Genomic DNA, 14,252 nt, shown 5'->3' with positions numbered 1-14,252 from the left:
ACACAGGCGTCTGTTTCCGTATATGTTATTGTTTTGTTTTTTGCAAATGAAAGGGTGTGCAAACACAAGGTAAATCCCATTTTCTTTATGAAAGCGAGGAGAGGAAGCCATAGCAGTAGGGATGTGAAAAAAAACTTTGAGAAGTGAAACGGATTATGACTCTGAGAAACAGTGAAAAGGATTTGTTGGATTGTTATAATTCCCTACAATCACAACAACCGGGCCGTTAGACGAATGGAGGGAGGGGAAAGACGATGAAAAAGCAGGAGTAAAGAAGGCAGATAAAAGAAAGGTGAGAAATAGAAAAAGGTATGGAGACTTGGTGAAGGGGGGGGGGGGGTAACCAGCACCTTGGGGCTGTCCTCATGCAACTTTGCAGGGTGAATGGTCTGGAGTGCGGGACGGACATAGGCTGCACGTCAGAAATCAAGAGGGAAGAGCATGTCACGTTCACACACTGACCCTCACACAACCCATAACAGCCCAGCCCGCCAGCTATGCCTGGCCAAATATTTTAAACATAAAAATGTCGAAACTTTATCTTATGGTAATATGAAAAATTATGCAAAGTTTGTGGAGAAATTAACATACATTTTCTAAGCATCATAATTTACCCATAGTAGCATAAACCCGACGATTCTCACACAACTTCAAGGACGTTATCAAAGGGGAATCGATTATATTTTTTTAATTTTTTTCTGAAGCTAGAGGGGCAGATCTATTTTTTATTATAATAATTTTTAACACATGCTCTGATATCGGGAAATTTAACAGAAGTATTGTATTCGCCATACTATGGCTGCAATTGGTGAATACAAGGGCATTGAAACTAAGTCCCCCCCTTCAGCATCTTAAAAAAAAACACCGTGTTCTTAAAGCCAACAGGAACTATTATATTTTTTACTACCTCGCATTATTAGATTTCTCCCACCGGACGACCACCCGCATGCCAATTGGAAACTGTTATATTATTTTGTTTAAGACTAAGTGACAGAGAGAGAGAGAGAGAGAGAGAGAGAGAGAGAGAGAGAGAGAGAGAGAGAGAGAGAGAGAGAGAGAGAGAGAGAGAGAGAGAGAGAGAGAGAGAGAGAGTCAGCAAAAAAAGAGACAGACATATTAAGCCAGTACATATCTGTGTATGTCTGAGATATACTGTGCTAGTATATCTTAGACATATTAGGCGGTAAGAGGAGCTACGTAGTTCAAAATTAAAGGAGTGTCAAATAGCAACATCTCTTAGTATTGAACATGGGGGTACTGAGGAAGTACAGTGGAATCGAATCCCTTATGGACGCCTCAGGCACACGCACTACCGACTTAACCATGCTGGGATGTAAGTTCGATCCCATTGTAAGGCCTCGGTATTTTCTCATGGATACTTTTTTGTGTTTTTCATTGTTTATAAAACAATATACTGGAACAAGGGTTGAGTCTCAACCGATGGAAACGTTTTCGTAGCTTATTTGTGTGTGATGAGTCCATCCACTTGGCCTGGTCGGCACAGTGACGGGGGCTTCTTCTTGCGTGGTCTGCGTTCGATTCCCAATGCTCCTAGTGGTTGGAAATCGTTGCATCATTCCTTCCTCACATTCCATCTCCTTGCCCCCTCCCAAGTGCTATATATAGTCTGGCTTACCTCTTTCTCCTGATAATATTACCTTGTATATAACATTTTTTTCCTTCCATAACTGTCAGTAAGAATATAAGTGTGATGAGGGCACTTTAACTCGTCGTAATGGAAGTAATCAGACTTGTAACTGCTGTCACTAACTGCCTGCGGTAATTACACTGATCCTCAGGCAAAATTATTTCACCATGACTTTCCTAGACGAGGCATTAAACTCAGCGCTCAGAGTGTTTCTCGGGACTAATCTCTCACAAGTCAAAAGTTAGGCGCCGTAATATCTTGTGAGCAACTTGGAAAATCTTGTCAGCATCCCGCAAAAAAAAAAATGATAGAATTCGTCTTGATGTTTTCTTGTCCGACAAAGTGAAATACCTGTGGGATGGCGGCTTCTTATCTTAGACCAAGACCAGAGAGCCTATAATGCATACAATAAGGCTTGCGATATCCTTTTTATAGCGTATGAAAATGACCTTTTTTTTTGCACTGAGGTACTTATGAAAATGACTTTTTTGCACTGAGGTACTTATGAAAATGACTTTTTTGCTCTGAGGTACTTATGAAAATGACTTTTTTGCTCTGAGGTACTTATGAAAATTACTTTTTTGCTCTGCGGTACTTACGAAAATGACTTTTTTGCACTGAGGTACTTACGAAAATGACTTTTTTGCTCTGAGGTACTTATGAAAATGACTTTTTTGCACTGAGGTATTTAACCCGACGTGACCTCAGCCAACCACCATGACTGGAAGTAGTAAACTATACAAAAACACCAAATGAATACCATGTAAACAGCACTTAAGTGTCGAGCCCCAGCTTAAGAACCCACGCGTCGGAGGTCGTACTAGACAGGAAGATGAAGGAGACTAAGCAGGCTGTGATACCCACGATCTCCATGATCACCAGCAACAATGAGGTTTACCCTCTGGTGAGGAGACTAACCCCTGTCTCTGGCCTCTCCTCTACCCTCAACATGTGAGTTTACATATGTACCAGCTCTATATATATGCATCGCCTGGCTACCGTGCCTCTCTCTGGCACCTCTGCTTGCCTCTATGTTGTCTCTTTGTTGTTGTCGATGGAATATAATCTGCTATAATGATATATAATCATTTGTATAATCGACGCTTAGCAGATCTCTCAGCCTGTGTGTGTGTGTGTGTGTATTGTTGGCTTGTATATCTGTAGCATTGTGTATGTCTGCTTGTCTGTTTGTGTAAGCCTGTGTGTACGTAAATGTTGTGTCTCACCTCTCTCTCTCTCTCTCTCTCTCTCTCTCTCTCTCTCTCTCTCTCTCTCTCTCTCTCTCTCTCTCTCTCTCTCTCTCTCTCTCTCTCTCTCTCTCTCTCTTTGCCTCGTCATCTAGGCGTTTGATTTTCATCTGTGCTTCTTTTATTTTATGTATTTCCATTTATTCATGTTTGTCGTCTGCTTTAATGTCGTGTTTTAGGTGTGTGTGTGTGTGTGTGTGTGTGTGTGTGTGTGTGTGTGTGTGTGTGTTTGTCGCTTTTCCTTGTTTTGGTTTCCGTTCCGTAAAGAGGTGAGTTTGCATGATTCGCTTAAGGGATGTTCCCGCTACACTGACAACTGGCTCATACACACACACCTGCACTCTCTACACCCGTCATACACACACCTACACTCTCTATACATTATACACACACCTACACTCTCTATACATCATACACACACCTACACACTCTATACATCATACACACATCTACACTCTCTATACATCATACACACACCTACACCCTCTACACCTGTCATACACACACCTACACCCTCTACACCTGTCATACACACACACCTACACCCTCTATACATCATACACACACCTACACCCTCTACACCTGTCATACACACACCTACACTCTCTACACCTGTCACACACACACCTACACTCTCTACACCTGTCACACACACACCTACACCCTCTACACCTGTCATACACACACCTACACTCTCTACACCCGTCACACACACACCTACACCCTCTACACCCATCTATTCCACTCATCCAACTCCTTCCTTTCCCTTACTCTCCTCCCCTTCTGTCTCTTATTCTTTCTTCCTGCTTCTTCTTTATTTACTCTTTCTACTCTGCTTCTCCCGCTCTTCCTCTTAATTCCCTCCTACGTTTTCCTCTTCTCCAGTGGACTTACCTGTTTGTGCTTGCGGGGGGTTGAGCTCTGGCTCTTTGGTCCCGCCTCTCTACTCCTGTTTTCCCATTATATTCTTTCTTTGTCATCTTTATTTTCTCTTTTTCCTTTTCCCTTCTCCTTTGTATATGTCTTCCTCTTTCAATGGTTTATCTCTCTCCATTGTTTCTTACTATTTTTGTTTCCTTTCCTTGTCGTAATCATTTTTATTCTGCTTTTTATTCTCTTCTTCTTCCTTCTCCCCTTCCTCTTTCTCATTTTTTTCTCTCCTTTCTCTTCCTTGGGTCTTCGTTCTTTACTCTGGTAATGGGTATAATAAGTAATGTAATAACTATAAATAATCTCTGTCTGTCTGTCTGTCTGTCTGTCTGTCTGTCTGTCTGTCTGTCTCTGTCTGTCTGTCTCTCTCTCTCCTCTCTCTCTCTCTCTCTCTCTCTCTCTCTCTCTCTCTCTCTCTCTCTCTCTCTCTCTCTCTCTCTCTCTCTTGTATTTATAAACTAGTACTGGAGTTCAAAAGCCATGGTGGTGTTCATCATGATAACCACATTAGGAACTGTTATCCTACATCAGGTTATCTGAAGCCTGTCCCTAGAAACTCATTTATTTGAGACGTTTAGTATTTTGATCCATAAGGAGTAAATTGAAAGTTATGTTAGGAACTGTCATGTCCCTAACATGTCTTCTCTCGTGCTAGGGACTCTAATCATCATATGGATTGGTCTTCTAAATTAATCTTTCCTGCCTCTAATCTTCACAGACGCTGTCTTGTCTAATCGGCTGTGATACACAACCTGCCTAACATGAGCCTGAGTCCTGGCTTTGTTGCTGTGGACTCTTCCCTTTCACAGTATATAAATGCTCCAACTTTATTAACAAACGTGACTGGACTTAAGCCTACCCCAGTTTTATTTTTCTTACCCTCTTATTCTTATCTCATCCCATTCGTTATTCTCATCCTGTTTTTTGCCTTTCACCTTATTCTTACCTTCTTCCAGGAATTACCTTCTTCTCTTACCTACTCCTCACCTCACTCTTTTTTTTATTTATTGACACGTTTCTTCCTCTCTCCCCGCGGGCTCACCATAGCCCGTGCTACATAGACACTTCGTTCTGAGTAGCTAAATCTAAAACAACTATACTCTCTCCCAGTTACAGCCCCGCTCCTGTGCCAGGTAAGTCCACGACGGGCTCACCATAGCCCGTGCTACTTGCAACTTTCGGCTCCCAGTAGCTGAATCTACAGCAACAACAACAACAACAACATCCTCTCTCCACTCACACCCAACTTGGTAATGGTTCAAGACGGACCGAAACGTCGACATTTCTTCATCTTCTGACGTGTGGTTTGGTCATTATATCGTCTGTATGAGTAAATTAAGTTTAATGAGTTAATTACATTTAATGCTAAGTAACTGCCATGTAAGTTGACCAGATCACACACTAGAAGGTGAAGGGACGACGACGTTTCGGTCCGTCCTGGACCATTCTCAAGTCACTTGAGAATGGTCCAGGACGGACCGAAACGTCGTCGTCCCTTCACCTTCTAGTGTGTGGTCTGGTCAACTTACTTTAGCCACGTTATTGTGACTCATCGCCTTGAACTGCCATGTAAGGAAGAGGACTAGCCAGGAGCCAACTGTGTACCAGAGCCTTCATATATTCCCCCGCGTGACTACGTTGAGTGAACAAGTTCGAGATGCGAGTCAAGTCTAGGGATGAATGATCGCTGATGGGGTGATGCTCTTGAGAAAGGCATCACCAGCATGAGGCTCTTGATGGCTGAGCGCCTTGAGTTATGAGTGCCAACTTCTCCCTGGCCACGAAGTTGGGCCAGGTGGGGAGCCTTGAGAATGTTGGCGTAATACATGTTAACATCGTCGCCGCAAATGTGACCTGCATCATCTTATCCAGGAAGACTGAAACTTTGTGATTAATGACCTTTGTAGTGGTCGGGATTTCTTTTGTCTTTGTATAAATGCTTGAGCACAGTCTTCAGTACAGGCTTGAGCCTCAAGGATCAGGTGTAAGATGAAGATTGATTGATGAAGATTAAGCCACCCAAAAGGTGGCACGGGCATGAATAGCCCGTAAGTGGTGGCCCTTTTAAGCCATTACCAGTATCAAAAGCTGATACTGGAGATCTGTGGAGGTGATCTGAATCAGGTGTATTAGAGCATTCAGATATATATTCCACAGCATAGGGTCAAGCGTACTCACGGGGCTATTCATGCCTGTGCTACCTCTAGGGTAGCTTAGTCTTCATCATTCAGACCGACCACACTCTACTGTACTCTACGATGTCACCAATTGTATGGCTTTCACTGTTGAAGATTTGCTTTAGGAAGATATAGTCTGCCTAATAATATTGCCATATGATCTGCTTAACCATTCTTTCTAGTTTAATGTGTGTGTGTGTATTTACTATATGTGTCTGCAGAATTGAGCTATTAGCTCTTGGACCCCGCCTTTTAACCAATCAATTTTTCCTTTCCTCGTATGATATATGTTTCTGATATATATATCAGAAACAGTATAGGTCCAAAGACTGATCCCTGTGGGACTCCACTGGTGACGCCTCGCTACTCCGAGACCTCACCCCTCACAGTGACTCGCTGTCTTCTGTTGCTTAGGTACTCCCGTTCCCAGTGAAATACCTTCCCTTTCACTCCTGCCTGCATCTCCAGCTTGTGCATCAGTCACTTATGTGGTACTGTGTCACAGGCTTTCTGACAATTCAAATGTGTGTGTGTATGTGAGGGACCCCAGGGGCCAGATTCACGAAGCAGTTACGCAAACACTTACGAACCTGAACATCTTTTCTCAATCTTTGGCGACTTTGTTTACAATTATTAAACAGTTAATGAGCTCTGAAGCACCAGGAGGCTGTTTATAACAATAACAACAGTTGATTGCCATATTTTCATACTTGTAAACTGTTTAATAAATGTAACCAAAGCCGTCAAAGATTGAGGAAAGATGTACACGTTTGTAAGTACTTGCGTAACTGCTTCGTGAATCTGGCCCCTGGCCTTCGTTACTCACACACTAAGGAGCTTCCCTACACTAACTGAGCTATCCAACGTCTGGGAAGGCGACCCGTGAATTACCGGAGCATCTTGGGAGTCGTTTGATGGCCGCTGTAAACACGACCAAGAGCCCAGGTACAAAAATGTTTTTGTAATCCGCTTTGAAAAAGTGTAGAAAGAGTATTCAAAAGTTTGTCTCCTCATTTCTATTTTGTTTACGTTAACTATGACCCCATTTTTTTAATGAGCCATTGAAGGTATGCCAGACATGTGAAATGTTTTTTTTTTTATGGGAGGATAGTTGGCAAGGCCTTATGTAAGAGGTCAGAGAGGCGTATTTCCTGTGATGCTTATCTTCCTGCTGACCTGGTTAGAAGAGAGAGAAGAGAGAGAAAGAAGAGGACTCTGGGAAAGGTCAGGAGAGGAAGAAAGGGGAATGAGGGGAGAGATAGTGAGCTGGAGAACTCCTTGGTAGGAGTTGTTTAGGCAGGAACTGGAGAACATAGAAGGCTTAAGTGAAGTTGACTGAAAGTAGAGTTGTGATAATGGTGGAGATAGAAGGAGTCAGATTTGGAGAGCAAAAGACAGACAATGAATGAGAGAGAGAACGAGAGGGAGGGTTTTGCCGTTCTCTCTCTCTCTCTCTCTCTCTCTCTCTCTCTCTCTCTCTCTCTCTCTCTCTCTCTCTCTCTCTCTCTCTCTCTCTCTCTCTCTCTCTCTCTCTCTCTCTCATAATGCTTAATATTGACCATCGGTGGTGTGGTGGTGACTGCCTCATCAACTTTCATGTTGATGAAACAACATGAAAGCACCTTGTGACTGCCTCTTGGCACCTTCCTTTGATTTACCAGTTCTCCCGCCACCTAACCTGACTTGTCGTCGCATATTAAAGCTTACCTCTTGGGGAAGGAGGAGGAGGGGAAGTGTTAGGGGCAGGGTGCGGTGTGTAGGGGTGAGGTGTGTTGGGAAGAGGGTGAGGTTTGTTAAGATATTGAGGTAAGGCTTGTTAGGGAACTGTTAGGGTTGTCCGGTGGTAGTCAGGCGATCAGTGGTGCTTGAACCACTTACGAAACCTGTTCATCTTTCATGAATCAATGTGACTTGGCTTATATTTACTAAACAGTTTACGAGTTTCGAGACCTCACAACACTGGGTTAACCTCATTGCACTTCGCAGCTCACACATTGTTTAATAAACGTAAACAAAGCCGCCATGCTTAGAGGAGAGATGTGCAGATTCCGTGCGTGGTTGGGCAAAGACTTGATGAGTCCTGTCACTCGTCATTTGGACTGGGAGTCGAGGAGGACTCGCAAGAACTGACATTTAGACTTAGTCAGTCAGGACCCCCAGCAAGCGGCCACGACACCAGCTGGAGTCGGGGAGGACTTGGCGGTACTAAGAAATGTCCTCGTCAGAAGAGTCTTGGCACTCTGGACAATGAGTCCAGACTTGGACTCACTCTTGGACACTCTGGCACCTTGAGAGTTTGTTCTATACAAGTGTTGTGTTCCCTTAGTTCCATCGTTTCAAATAAAATCTATTTCAATAATGCATCTTGCAAGAACATGGTCCCATAATGGCCGCAGTGGGGGAGACGGGCAAAGGAGTTTGCTGGAGGAGCTGTCAGGTTTGTTAAGGTAAGATTTGTTGACGGGTGACGGTAATAATTGTTGTTGTATGTTTGGGTTCTGTGTGAGGGGTCGACTCGAAGGTTGTGGTTCCCTGGGTGACTTGTGGGTGTGCAACCCGCCCTCGACTCAAGTCCATTACATCCAGCGGTCGACCCCACAGGCGCATTCATAAATTTTAACATGCTGTTCATTCAAAACAGGAATTTTCTCAAGTATAAATTAATATTATAATATATTAGCATATTGTGCATATATAAACATAGGTTAGGTTAGGTGTTTAGGTTCTGTTGGAGATTATTTGTATTTGTAGTACGTGGGTGAAGCATTTACAGCGTTGTGGTTCGAACAAAATTCGTCAGTGAAGCACTTGTTCCGGAAGTGTTCGAAAGTCAGCAGTTGTGAGTCGTGTGTAAACCGCTTTTCATTCATAAACAGCTGGGGTTTGGCGGGTGCATGGAATCACTTTTGTATCTTTGTTTGGAGGACGGGCTGCTGGGTGACTGTGGGTGTGTCTGGCTGAGTACCGGGACGCAGTCCGTCCTCCAAACAAAGACCCAAAAGTGATTCCATCCACCCGCCAAACCCCAGCTGTTTATGAATGAAAAAAACGGTTTACACACGACTCACAACTGATTTCGTCCGAACACTTCCGGAACAAGTGCTTCACTAACGAATTTTGTTCGAACCACAACGCTGTAAATGCTTCACCCACGTACTACAAATACAAATAATCGCCAACAGAACCTAAACACCTAACCTAACCTATGCATACATATGCACAATATGCTAATATATTATAATATTAATTTATATTTGACAAAATTCCCGTTTTGAATGAACAGCATGTAAAAAATTTATAAATGCGTCTGTGGGGGTCGACCGCTGGATGGAATGGACTTGAGTCGAGGACGGGTTGCGGGACGATTATAATGCCTTGTTGCCTTAGCTTGTCTTGAACTGGCGAGCGACTGCTTCACATAGCGGGTGTTACCACCAGGATATCACCTTTACCTGCAATCAAGCCCACGCTAAAGCTTTTGTTATCGTTTATTGTGATTTGGGATTTTTTAATTGCTCCTATTTATGCTGTAGTCAAATTCTTTTGATGGTTTCGCAGAACTGATCAAAACTTTCTAGAGCGGGTATCATTTACCTGCGGCTCTCTAGAGCGGGTATCATTCACCCGAGGCTCTCTAGAGCGGGTATCATTCACCCGTGGCTCTCTGAAGCGGATATCATTCACCCGAGGCTCTCTAGAGCGGATATCATTCACCCGCGGCTCTCTAGAGCGGATATCATTCACCCGAGGCTCTCTAGACCGGATATCATTCACCCGCGGCTCTTCTAGAGCGGGTATCATTCACCCGAGGCTCTCTAAAGCGGATATCATTCACCCGCGGCTCTCTAGAGCGGGTATCATTCACCCGCGGCTCTCTAAAGCGGGTATCATTCACTTGCAGCTCTCTAAACCGAGTAACATTCACCCGAGGCTCTCTAAAGCGGGTATCATTCACCCGCGGCTCTCTAAAGCGGGTATCATTCACCCGAGGCTCTCTAAAGCGGGTATCATTCACCCGCGGCTCTCTAGAGCGGGTATCATTCACCCGCGGCTCTCTAAAGCGGGTATCATTCACTTGCAGCTCTCTAAACCGAGTAACATTCACCCGAGGCTCTCTAAAGCGGGTATCATTCACCCGCGGCTCTCTAAAGCGGGTATCATTCACCCGCCGCTTCGGTGAATGACACTCCCTAATTCCACAATGTTTCCAAACCAGTATTTACCCAGGGGTTTTCCAGAATCTAAAGTTATGCGTTTTTAATCGATGACAAAAAATCACGTTACCGCCAGCAGGGCATGAGCATTTTTATTTAAGTGAAAATGATAGAAAACGAGACGCGGGTCTCAGCTGGTAAAGATAAGACACATAAGCAGAAATCTTAACTTTTAGGCTCCTCACTTTCACATAAACTTTTTCCGACGATACTTTTTTCGCTCGGCAGCGTTGTCCAACTTTGGTTTACCTTTGGTTTACCTGTCCCCAACTCTGGGACGGTGATGTGAAGTGTGTCCATCGTGCAGTTTACTGTGTGCGTGCGTGTGTGTGTGTGTGTGTGTGCGTGCGCGTGTGTGTGTGTGTGTGTGTGTGCTCACCTAGTTGTGCTTGCGGGGGTTGAGCTCTGGCTCTTTGGTCCCGCCTCTCAACTGTCAATCAACAGGTGTACAGGTTCCTGAGCCTATTGGGCTCTATCATATCTACACTTGAAGCTGTGTATGGAATCAGCCTCCACCACATCACTTCCTAATGCATTCCATTTGTTAACCACTCTGACACTAAAAAAGTTCTTTTTAATATCTCTGTGGCTCATTTGGGCGCTCAGTTTCCACCTGTGTCCCCTTGTGCGTGTGCCCCTTGTGTTAAATAGACTGTCTTTATCTGTGTGTGTGTGTGTGTGTGTGTGTGTGTGTGTGTGTGTGTGTGTGTGTGTGTGTGTGTGTGTGTGTGTGTACTCTTTACTGGCAGTTTGGTCGTGGCACACGCTCTGTGTTCAGCCCGTCCTCATCAATAGAGTTCAAATGCTCATTAATCCAATCACCAAACCATCTGGTAATGAATAAAAAAAACGGTTTACACATAAACAACTGATGAAGTTCGAACATTTCTCGAACGCTGACGATTTCTGTTCGAATCGCAAATCCTGTAAACGCTTCACCCACGTAGGCCTGGTCGACGACCGGGCCGCGGGATTGCTAAGTCCCGTTGCTAAGTTGCTAAGTTATATTAGTGTTGGCAGCAGTGGTTATATTAGTGTTGGCAGCAGTGGTTATATTAGTGGGGGCAGCAGTGGTTGTACCAGTGGTGGCAGCAGTGATTATACCAGTGGTGGCAGCAGTGGTTATACCAGTGGTGGCAGCAGTGATTATACCAGTGGTGGCAGCAGTGGTTATACCAGTGGTGGCAGCAGTGGTTATACCAGTGGTGGCAGCAGTGACTATACCAGTGGTGGCAGCAGTGATTATACCAGTGGTGGCAGCAGTGGTTATACCAGTGGTGGCAGCAGTGGTTATACCAGTGGTGGCAGGAGTCTAAGCCATCCAACACGTGCCTGTTCTATTTATCATATCCCATCAGAGAGGCGGGAAGGGAGAGCGGGAATATACATTCATGGAATATGCTCCCTGGTGACAAGGGTTATATTTCCTCCGCCAGTGACGGAATTTAAGGAGGGAGATAGAGTAATTAAAGTACGTTACAAGGCTGGAAGCCTCATGTGCAGAAGCCCACAAGCTTCCAATCCTCCAAGCTTCCAATCCTCCAAGCTTCCAATCCCCAGTCTTCCAATCCTCCAAGCTGCCTCAGAATAATTGGCTCTGGCAGAAATATTTATCTATTCTGTATTTGTTGATCTTTTTATCGTCTGAAAGGAAATGGGAAAATTTTTTTGTACTATATTCTAGGAAATCTATTGTGGTGTTATGCTCGTGGATGGAGCATTTAGGGGAAAGTGTGGTTCGAGATCACACAATGGTGGTAGTGGTGGTGGTGGGGTTGTTGGTGCTGGTAGATGGTGGTGCTGGTAGTGGTGGTGCTCAAGAACATAGGTGCTGGGGAACATAGTTGGTACAAAGGTTCACCTTCCACTCTGACCCCTACTGGTACAACAGTGGTTCTTTAGCTGGTTCTAACCTTGCCTCCCCCCTCATTCTAAATGTAAGCCCAATCGCTTCAAACATTCTGACTTACACAGGTCTAACACGAGCAGCCCTAATATACCCCCACGACGGTAGTCCCTAATCTGATGGCCACGTCAACCCAAATATGAATGTTGTCGCCAGTGAAATGAAGCCCAATGACGGTACACTGGTGTATAGTCGACCCAGGTACCAGTATTATATCTTAACTAGCAAGCAGGTCGACCCGAAACACGACTATTCTTACTGGTGTCGACTGAGAGCCAGGCTGACTGAGTTTGGATTAGGGGAAACACCTCAGAAAAAGATCAGGAAATTACGAGATCATCACCCACTGCGTGTGGAACGGATGTGTTGATTCAGTGGTGATGGGAGAGGGGGGAGGATAATGGGAAAGATGGCGGTGATGAAGGAAGGGAGAGGGATGGATAGTTAGGATAGTGGAATAGAGGGGAGCGTGGAGTTATCCAAGACTTTCCTCCATATGGTACAGGCTACTGAATATATGGTCCTGTATGACTAACCATCCTGTGTGATGGGGATTTTTAGCACCACGTAGCTAGCTTTTTGACACACTGTACTCCACTTCATATAGTCTAGGGCAGCTGCACAAATGCACATGTACCTAAATGTATTAATAAAAAATAATTAGGTACATCCCGGCTTGGTGCCTTCTATTGATTATTACTTACTTCCTCTATTCTCACTTCGGTCTTACACTGAAGCAGCTCTAACTTACACCCTAATGGTTAGATTAGGTTAGGTTAGGTTAGGTTAAACAATTCGTCTCTGTCCACTTCACTAATTCTTCTAAGAACTGTATATGCTAGGATGCCAACACTGTCCTCTCTCTTTTTCTTGTGAGAGAGAAAGATTGCCTAATTATAATCTTTAATTACCAGTTGATTCCATGTCTACCTTCCACTTTGGCGTCATCTGGCGTCAAAGATTTGCGTCATTCACTGTCAAAAATTTGCGTCATCCACCGCGTAACATTTGCGTCATCTACAGTCTTAAGATTTGCGTCACCCAGCGTCAATAGTTTACTGCTCCACTTGGGTGGTGGTTGCAGAGGGCCTGTCAGTCGTTGGTCTTGTTCCTCGCGTCGTTGCATAAATTACACCGAAGCTGCAAAATATTGATGGAAGGCGCGTTGCACAGTGTTCTTGGGAAATGTCTTGCAACCTCTGCAACGGTGTTGTTTATCGGCTTAGATACATGATGTCTTTGTTTATATATATATATATATATATATATATATATATATATATATATATATATATATATATACATATATATATGTATTTATGCACGTTTACCATCTAAGGATTTACATATTTACAAACAGCAGCCCCCCCCCCCTCCTTGGAAAAAGATTCATTTCTGACCAATTCCATCTCTATCCTTACTCTTCCTAACCATTGTAATTCTATTTTTTGTTACCAGTCCATTCCTTCTCTCTCTCTACCTTCCTCCTGCAACTACAGACTACTGCATCACCCGGCGGTGTATGGATGACGCCGCCTCAATGTTGGTGGTTGACGGCTGATGGATGGATGTCGGCGCCACTGTACGATAATATCTCACTTCCTGACGAAAGTCAACAAAACGCCCACTTAGAGGCGACTCCCGTGTGTGTCACTTATTAAAAATGACCTGTAAGGGAAGGGAAGGGAATTATCGTGGGAAAGCACCAAGCCATTACGACTATATAGCACTGGGAACGGATCAGGGATAAGAATTTGGGATTGGACAGAGGGGGAAAGGAATGGTGCCCAACCACTTGTGGACGGTCGGGGATTGAACGCCGACCTGCATGAAGCGAGTTATTACCTGGGCTGTTAATTGGACACGTGTATCTCTGTGGCAGTGAAGGGGGGGGGGTGGGGGCGGGGGATTTACAGAATTTGAATGAAAGGTTCGGGGTTCATTTTCAGTTTTTTGCATGTACGTATATTAAATACAATTCGTTAGCACAGCCTTCACTGACATATACTTAAGTAAAAGATTATCAATAGAGCTTATATTATTATTATGAAGGAATTAAGATATTCACACTTATATACAGGAATATAGTCGCAATTTATACGAGTTCTTTTCCCAAGTTGAGAACCAAGT

The sequence above is a fragment of the Procambarus clarkii genome, chromosome 13 (genome assembly GCF_040958095.1).
Source record: "Procambarus clarkii isolate CNS0578487 chromosome 13, FALCON_Pclarkii_2.0, whole genome shotgun sequence".
NCBI lineage: Eukaryota > Metazoa > Arthropoda > Malacostraca > Decapoda > Cambaridae > Procambarus > Procambarus clarkii.
This window is presented reverse-complemented; position numbering follows the sequence as displayed.